The sequence below is a fragment of the Ziziphus jujuba genome, chromosome 8 (genome assembly GCF_031755915.1).
Source record: "Ziziphus jujuba cultivar Dongzao chromosome 8, ASM3175591v1".
Taxonomy (NCBI): Eukaryota; Viridiplantae; Streptophyta; class Magnoliopsida; order Rosales; family Rhamnaceae; genus Ziziphus; species Ziziphus jujuba.
Genome location: NC_083386.1, coordinates 5,211,847 through 5,222,033, shown reverse-complemented (window position 1 = coordinate 5,222,033; position 10,187 = coordinate 5,211,847). Strand labels below are relative to the sequence as shown.

The window sequence follows — 10,187 nt, the reverse complement described above, 5'->3', positions numbered from 1 at the left end:
CCATCTCATATCTATCATAGACTGTGCAATCTAAAATTTTTGGAGATATGTGATTGTGAAATGATAAAGGAGGTTGGACTTCCAAGTATGATGTTGATAAATCAAGGACAATTAACTGCAGATTTCTGTGGGAAATTGAAAGAAATAAATGTGTATAACTGTAAAAGTCTAACCAAGATGTTTTCATATAATGTACTGATAAGGCTCCAAAATCTAAGCAAGTTGGTCATATCTAATTGTGAGATGATGGAAGAGGTATTTGATTTGGAAATACCAAATGATCATCAAGAAACATCCGAGATAACTCACATTCAATTGAAAGAGTTGAGGTTGGCAATTTTACCAAAACTGAAGCATGTTTGGAGTAAAGATCCTCGAGAAACTTTTAAATTCCAAGATCTCCAAAGTTTTATTACTTATCAATGTCAAAGTCTGAAAAATCTATTTTCAATTTCTATTGCCAAATGTTTTCTCAAACTTCAAAAGTTGCATATAACAAACTGTGCAATCGAAGAAATTGTTGCTGAGGGAAAGGAATTAGAACCACAAAAGTTCTATTCCCATAATTCGAGGAAATGGTGCTTGTAAATTTTCCCAACCTTGTGAGCTTTTATCCAGGACTACATATCCCAAGTTAGCCTTCATTGAGAAAATTAGATATGGTAGGCTGTATGAAAGTGAAGGTGTTTGATTCAGAATTATGCTTGAGCTTCCATGAAGAACATGAGTTAGCTCATCATGATATTTCAAATCAATTACAACCTTTATTTTTTGTGGAAAAGGCAAAAGTTTAACTTCTGTGTTTTCCATTTTTTATTCATTTATTTTTTGATTTTCTCTCCAAGTATAACTAGTGTTTGTTTATTTTCTTCAATACTTCCAAGTTGATTAATCAAGTAATATTTTTCTTAAAATCAACAAAGTTTAAAACAACCATTTGGATTTCACATGAGTTACTCAGCATACAAAAAAAATAAAATAAAATAAAATTTAACTTTCTCTCCTATTCTTTCTTCTCTACTCAGTTTCAATGTTTTTTTGGCTGAAACACTTTAGGTTGGACTAGGTACACCCAAAATGATGATGATAAATCAAGACCAACTCACAACAAGTATCCTTGGGAAATTGAAAGAACTAAATGTGTATGACTATAAAAGTCTAACCAAGATGCTCTCTTCTAACATACTGAGAAGACTCCACAACCTAAGCAAGTTGGTCATATCTAATTGTGAAATGATGGAAGAGGTATTCGAAATCGAAACATCAAATGATCATCATCAAGACACATCAGAAGCAACATACCCATTCATTTGATAGTGCTCGAAATATAACTTTTACCGAAATTGAAGCATGTTTGGAGCAACAATCCCAGAGGAACTTTTACCTTTCAAGATCTCCAAGTACTCAATGTTAATGAATGCCAGAGTCTAAAAATACTCTTTCCAACTTTTGTTGCCAAATATCTTCTCCGACTTCAAAACCTATGTATAGAAAATTGTGGGATAGAGCAAATTGTTGCTAAGGAGGAAGGATAAGATCAGGCAATAACTAGGCTTGTGTTCCTTTGATTAAACAGTCTAGTACTCCACAATCTTCCTCAGTTCATGTGCTTTTACCCAGGATTACATAATTAAGGTTGCCTTTGTTGAGATGGTTGCAAGTGTCTTAATTTATGAAAGTAAAGGATTTGTTCTTAAAATTCCTACACTTCCAAGCCACAAGTAGGCGAATTGATCACGAGAACATTTCAGTCCATGAACCCTTATTATCAATTGACAAGGTAATGAACAGAGTTTGCCCTTTGATTTTTTTTTTCTAGATTCTTTTTGTTATAATATTTTATTTTTTCCTATTTACATACTAATTTTTTCCTAAGAATTTAATAAACTATGCCATAAATCACTTATACGTACTCATATTCTTATATATCTTTCTAATTGGACAATAGTTGTTTTGCTTATGTATATTTTACAACTCATTTGCGGGTATATACATGTAAGGTATAGATCTATTTATGTATAAAGTACATTTCGATATTGATCTAATAGACATTTACCAAGGTATCCAAGTCAACTGTTGAAATTAGATAAGCTGTAATAATAATTAGCTTTTGTCTCTGTACTTTAATTTGTATAGACTATACTAATTAAACTTAGAAATTGATTTTTGCAGGTTACATCTTCTAGTCAATGTGAGGATTCGGTTGGTGACCAAGAAGAATGTGCGGGGATACTTTCATGTCTAAGTGGACTAAGACTATATGATATGCCAAACCTGTTGCATTTGAGGGAGGAGAGCTCGCAACCCCAAACAGTGTTTCAAAATTTGATAGACTTAAACATCTTGAGATGTGGCAGAATAAAGAAGTTAGTGCCATCCTCCATCTCATTCCAAAATTTGGTGACTTTAAAAATCAGACAATGCCATGGGATGCCAAGTTTACTAACTTCCAAACAGCGAGAAGTATGGCACAACTCCAATATATGATTATATTTAATTGCAAAAGAATAGCAAAAATCATTGTAGACACAGAAGAAGGTGAGGGTATAGAAGGTGGTGAAATTATTTTTGCTCAGTTGAAAACTTTGATACTTGATCATTTACAAGCCTCACAAGCTTCTACTTGGGGAAATATATGTTGGAATTTCCAAATTTGGAAAATGTAGCAGTAAGTCATTGCTTTGAATTGCAAAGTTTCTCCTAACATGGTCACATAGTTAGCACCCCAAAACTTCATAAACTAGTTACAGTAGGGCCATATCATCAGGTGATTGATGATACTAATACAATCATGGTTGTTAATACCCCCATGGATCTTAATACAACCATGCCAGAGCTCTGGAAGAGCCACCCTGTACTACATTGCAACAACTCTTCAGTGAAAAAGGTACAAAAACTAAATCTTAATTTCTCCATACTGTTATAATTAGATTGTTGAATCTGGTCATAATTTTACTATTAGCTTTTTAAGATCTTCAAAGGCAAAACAAATTTAGATTTGAAGAATATTCTAAATTTAGTTTCAAGAATTATTTGTTTGTACTAGAATATTGACTATGATGAATATATATATTTTTTGAAGAAGATATATATAGTTATGAGGCAAGCTTTTATGAATAGCAAGATATTTCACGTATATGTACTCTAGTTTGATTCTCTTTTCACTTGCTTTCTACCTCAGATCTCACTCCCTCAAATTTGTCTATCTAACAATTCAAAATCTAAGGCCAACTACCTTTTGAATTCATTGCTTCAACTCGAAAGTGCACGTGTGGACGTACTTGATTGTAAACTATATGTATTTTTTTAAATAACTTTTAATGTGAATTCTGAATTTTTAGCTGATTGCAATATGTTTTACGATCAATCAAAGGTTAACCATGTTTTTTTATCCGGTTGGAGATGTTGATTGAAAATAATGGGGTAGGGGATTTTTGAACTATACCATTGGAAAAAGAGGAAGAATGACTTTAATTTTTATGGGAAATAACTGTTTATGTTAATCTCACAAATCACTCACCCAGAATAATCTAACCAATCTGAAGAGGTTATAAGAAGAGAGGGAAAAACAAGAAGAATAATGGCCTTTTGATAAAAAAACTAATGGTTTAGTTACAGCTCCTCCAATTCTGCAGTCGTGTCTCCTTTATAAGCTTCCAAACAAAACAAAATCGATTCTTGTTGAGTCAGCTTTAAAATGCACAGTGCCAGTAAGCATCTTCTCCAACCCTTTGAAGTATAACAACATCGTTTAATGGCTAAAGCTTATATATATTTATATAGTAGCTTTTGACTTTATGTTTAACCTCTCAATTGAATCGCAACCGCAGCCATGATTTATGGATCCATCTTTCGTCTTGTATAATTGGTGAAATTGTAAATTTTTATAAATGTGAAATACTCAATTTTCCCCTGTTTTATTTTTCCATGCACAAATTATGTCTTTTCAAGGAATAATTCATGGGCTTGGTTTATCTTTGAACTTCATTTTTTATCTTAATAGGTTGCTGTGGAGATTGGTGGCTCATTGGGACCTCCAGGCCTCAAGAAATCTGGCTCAAAAAGGAGGTATGATATTTAAGCAAAAGTGTATTTAAATTAGCTTTACAAACCTTTATTTTTATTTTTAAAAATATATATTTGGAATATTTTTCTATTACATTTACCTTTGACAGAGTATTTAATCATTATCCTTTAAAAAGAAAAAAATAAATATTTAATGATGACTTCAATCCTTCAGTTGTTGCAGATACATATTGAAGGCAGAACCTGATAATTACATATTTGGAAATTGTTAAGGTCTATTCCATTTTCCTACATTAAGCCTGTATTCCATTTTCCTACATTAAGCCTGCTCGGAATAGCCCACTTACAAATTTTGAAAATCCAACCAATTAGAAATTTCCCCTGTTATTATCAAGAAGATTAAATATTTTGGAGTTAATATTCTCTGTCCTGTGGTATTATATAAGACATTGTGTTTCATTTGTTGATGGAATTAATGTTGATTTGTTTTTGTATATTGAAAAACATCTAATGCTTTGAGGTTACTTTGAGATACTAGTTTTGTATGGCTTTACCCTTTTAAATATTTTGTTTGTCATCATCAGAGTTAATTAATTAATATTGTTTGTGTTTTTACTAATATTTCAGTCTCAATTAAGTGTATATTTTTTTTTGAGTAAATTTAGTACAAAAATATGAAGTGCAAGAAAACATGTTATGGAAGTTTAAAATAAACAATACTCATATTGACCACTGAGAATGTATCTTCACATTCAAAGCTCAAATATTGATCTGATTGAAATTCCACCTTTTCCGATTGTAATGAGTTATAATGTTAAACAAAGAAAAAAGTTTAAACTCAATGGTCAAGTTCAATGCCATGGAATGCTAGATTTAATATCTTCCCAAACTGCCAAAGCATGAACAAGCTGCAAAAGACGAGTATAAGTGGTTGCTGAGAAGATTGGCTGAAATAATAATAATTTCAGATCATGATACAGAAGAAGGTGGTGAAATTGAATTTACTGAGTTGGAAAATTTAGAACTTGGTTTTTTACCAAGCCTCACAAGCTTCTATTAAGGGAATCACAAGATGGGATTTCCAAATTTGGAAATATAGTTGTAAGTGGGTGCTTTAAGATGTAGAGTTCCTCTGTCCATGGTATCATAAGCACCTCAAAACCGAATAGACTACAACTGGATGGTAACACAACCATGGAAGTCAATAACACCACAGATATTAATAGCATCGTACCCACCCTTCAAGTATTGCAATATTGGAAGAAGAAAAAGGTATGTAAACCTGTTTTCCAAATTAATTTATTTAATATATGCTTTATGATTGTTAATTTTCATTTAATTGATTTTAGATTTTTATCGTCTTCAAAAGTTATCTAAAAAAGGGCAAAATGCATTTTAGTACCCTCTACTTTTAGCTTTTTTTTGTTAGGGTTCTGTAATTTTTTTTTTACATATAATATCCTCTACTATCCAAACCGTTAAAAAGAAATGGGTTTTGTTAAAAACTAGCCACGTGAGTTGCACGTGACAACTAAGTCCAATTTTTTAATACTTTCTTTTTTTTTTTTGAAAAATTGAAAATGGAAAAATATTTTTAAAATAAAAAAAATATGAAACTCACCGTTTCGACAGAAACGAACCTATGTGGGCCAACAACACCGTCAATGATGACATGCATGATGTGCACACCCATTGGTTGGAACTCCCTTGCCAAGCATTGAGACAGTGCTCTCAATGCAAATTTCCCACAACCTACAATACAATTCATATTATCCATACAACCACCCACGATGCCAAAATTTGTTAATTCTACAATTCGAGCTGGTTTTGTTTTTGGGTTAAAGTAAAGTTTAAGACCTCGAAGGGCTGAAACTTACATAGTTTGGAGTATCCAGAAATGCCGCTTATAGAAGCTAAACAACCAGTGAACAAAATCGTCTCCCTTCCTCTTTTAACTATGCTTGGAAGAACCTTCCATTCCAAGAACAATATAAAAAATAAAAATAAGAAGGAACTAGCTACTTTAAAAATATTGTAATGCCTAGGACCTATTTGATTATAAGAGGTCGAAGTGATTATCACTAAAAGCAAAAGAAGCAAGATTTAATTGCAGATAAAATAATGGTGAAATCAATTTAGTATTTTCAAGTTCCAAAGTTGTGGATATTTTGTCCCTTTTTTTTTCAATAGTCCCTTTTGAATCACTTTGAACTGCGAGCGATATTGATACCTGCTAAGCGTAGTGGAAGGCATCCACAGAGGATATGGCAAGGGATTTCTCAAAGGAGTCAAGGCAAATGTTGGTGAAGTTGGTTGGGTTCCAACACATGGGCTGGTACGCATTGTACACTAAAACCTCCACAAATCCCAGTGACAAAACCCCTTCAAATGCCTCTCTTACACTCCCTGAGTCCGAGCAGTCAATTCTTATTGCAAATACCTGAGGTTTCTCTTCCTTGCTATTTCATCCGCAAATCTTGACAATCTTCCTATGTTTTCATTTTAAAAACATTTTTTCATTTTCAATTTTTCAGAAAAAATAAGAAAGTATTAAAAATTTGGACTTAGTTATCACGTGCAACTCACGTGACTAGTTTTTAACAGAATCCGTTTATTTGTAACAGCTTGGGTAGTAGAGGGTATTATATGTAAAAAAAATTTTATAGACCCCTAACTAAAAAAGGCTAAAAACAAAGGGTACTAAAATGCATTTTGGCCTCTAAAAAATATTAAAGATATGTTATATTTTTGGTGGTATGTTTTATAGTCCCAATGCCTTATATCAAGTTGAAGTTGTTGAATGAAAAAAAAAAGTAATGATGTTTGAGAACAGAGGACTGTTTGATAGGAAATATCAGTTTTATTTTTTGACCTTTATGGAAAAAGTAAAACATAGTTTTGGAAATTTTTAGAGGTGGAAGCAAATGGCTCTTATATGATCATAATTAGATTGTTGAATATGGTCATTATTTTTCTATTAGTTTTTTGTGATCTTCAAAATTAAAACAAATTTAGATTTGATGAAGATTCTAAATTTAGTTTCAAAGATTATTTGTTTGTATTAGAATATTGACTATGATGAATAAGTATATTTTGAAGAAAATATACTTTTGAGGCAGACTATTATGATTAGGAAGATTTTCACGTATATGTTATCCAACACTTTTCAATCTTAGCTGGACTCTCGTTTCATTTTCTCTCTACCTTAGATCTCGCTTCCTTAAATCTGTCTGTGGAACAATCCCAACATCTAAGGCCAATTGCTTTCTGAATCCATTGCTTCAAATCCAAACATGCACGTGTCGAGGTACTTGATTGTAAACTATTTTTTTTTTTTTATGAATTATGAATTCTTAGCTAATTTCAATATGTTTTATGATCAATCGGAGATTAACCGTTACTTTTTTTTTATCCAGTTGGAGATGTTTATTGAAGATAATGGGATAGTAGGTTCTTGATATGTACCACTGGAAATAGAGAAAGAATGATTTTTAATTTTTATGTGAAATTTCTGTTTTATGTTTTGGCATCTTTGGAAAACTAAATGGACTTTTTTACAATAGGAAGCAAATGATTCTTATAATTATGGATAGGATTGCCTAAAGGTGATATAGAAATCCATTCTTTCATCTTGTATTTTAATAGGTGAGCAAGTAAATTTATGCCCCTATTTTTTTATTTTTATTTCTTTCATGCACAAACTATAATATATATATATATATAGTACACACATGGGTAACCATGGGTTATAATGTTTTTTCAAAGGATAATTCATGGGCTTGTTTTATCTTATGACTTCATTTTTCATATTGCCATAACATAATAGGTTATTGTGAATGGGCCACCAGAACTCAAGAAATATGGCTAAAAAAAGGAGGTACAATATTAAACCAAAAATACATTTAAATGAACTTTACACAATTTTACTATCAATGAAAGATAAAGATATCTGGAATATATTTCTATTTCAATTACCTTTATAGAGAATTTAGTCATAATCCTTTCAAGAAAAAAAGTATATATTAAATCATAATTTCAGTTCTTGGGTTGTTGCAGATACATATAGATGGCAGAACATGATGATCAGATATTAGAAATTTTTTAAGATCTATTCCATTTTTTTGCATTAACCCCAGCTTATACTAGCCCACTTGCAAATTTTGATGATGGAATTGGAAATTTCCGTAGTAATTATCAAGAAGATTATATAATTTAGAGTTAATATTCTCTACTGTTGTTTTTGTGACTCTAAATCTCTAAATTAATGGTGAACATGAGGATTTGATGGGATGATGTTTGGTGATGAAGTGAAGAGGAAGAAAGCAAGAGAAAAGAAAAAAAAAATTTCCAAAATTACGATTTTGCCCCTTTTTAATGATATATTAGCCTAGGGATTCATGCCAAACAGATCCAATAGGGTTTTCTACCTGGTTTTAGAGAGAGAAACAATGGGTTCTTCAAAATCCCATCAATGGTGCCATGCTTTTGGTGATTAAACTTGTAATCTTTTTAAGATAATAAAAATCATCATCTCGTTGCTTATCCGTGGACGTAGATTGTAACACTTCGTCCCAAAGTATATCAAAAATTTCTAAAATTTGAGCTAGGTTGACCGGGTTTGACCGTCGTTGACCGAGAAGGGGTCAAATATTGACTTTTTGTTTCTGATGGAATTTCACATTGACCGAGGTACCATTAAAAAGTACACGTTGTCACGAGTCCATAGACTAGTGAACGTTGAAAACAGAGCTACGGTTTGAAAGTTATGAGCAAAACCAATTGAGGTCCAAACTATCCAAGGGGTGTCGGAGTTGACTTTTTGTTCATGCAAAGTTGAGCTTTGACTTATGCATGGTTGTGAAGTACTCGTCGATACGAGTTCACTAGCGGTACATCCGATTTGGACATGTGGTTTGAAAGTTATGGACCTGCAGAATTTTTCAAATACAGTATTATTTTAATATTATTTTTAAATATGTGAATAGTGTGCCATGTGTGACTTAACAAAGGATGCCATGTGTCACAACGGTGAGATGCCACATGTCAACCATGATTAAATACCATATTATTTTATTATTATTCTATATAATAATATTATTTTAATATTATTTAATTATTTTCTTTTATTTTCTTTTCCTTTCCTTTTCTTTTCTTTTCTTTTCTTTTTTTTCCTTCCCCCATGTGGGAAAAACACCCCAGTCCCCCCCGAACCTTTCTTCTTCTTTCTTTTCCTTTCCTTTTCCTCCTCTCGGATCCTTGCTGTTTCTCAATTTTCGGTCACCGGACAGCCACACGCACCGGCCAGGGAAGGAGCCCATTCCCCGACGATGCCAGCCTCCAATTTTCCCGGCCAAACGCCGCCGAATGCGCCCAGATCAGGCCAGTGAAGTCGGCGGCGGTGGGTTTGAGTTTTCTGGCGATTTTCGTCGTTTCCAGCCATCCCAGTCCGATCTTCCTCCTTTTTCCCCCTATTTTGGGTCTTCTGAGTTCAAATATGGTCTCCAATTGTTTAAATTCGAAGTGGTTCGCAAGTTATGAGGAGGTGAAATTTTGCCGGTACTTCCCGGGCAAATTCCGACCACCACCGGCGGAATTGGGGTCAATGAAGGCTGGTAATGCGATCCTCGTTCCATAAGCTTCGATTCGGTATATTACTCGCAAATTTTGGTTAACATTTATGTTAAACCCCCGGGTACCGGGTATTATTTACCCGAATAAAATATTAATTTATTTGAGTTATGTAATATTGTTGTTCTAGGAGCACGTGTGCATCGTGGAATTGATCCCATGGAGGATCTTGGGTTAGTTGCATGCTCGAGGTGAGTGACCCACTTTCAAACTTAATTTCGAGTGTCAAATTATATTTATTTTGTGATAATTAAATGTTTGGATTTAATATTTATATGTTAAATATTTAGCAAAATTATATTTGAAATTTTGATGGCACAATTTGAATAAATTGAAATGTATATGTGCACTAAATCATATACGATTTTTGACAAATTATGGAAATTTAGATTTTATGGAAATATGATATTTAAAGGAATTGTGATTTTAATATTAATTGATTTATCGTGGAATTTATTCGTGAGTTTATTTTGATTAATAAAAATGCATTTATATGGATTTATGAATTTTGGAAATTTTATGGGATTTTAATT

General features: G+C 32.4%; 1 pseudogene; it reads right to left on the bottom strand.

The window, feature by feature from the left end:
- Nucleotides 1–5,196: 5,196 nt before the first annotated feature.
- Nucleotides 5,197–9,466, bottom strand: LOC107417874 (uncharacterized; annotated as a pseudogene).
- Nucleotides 9,467–10,187: the final 721 nt, after the last annotated feature.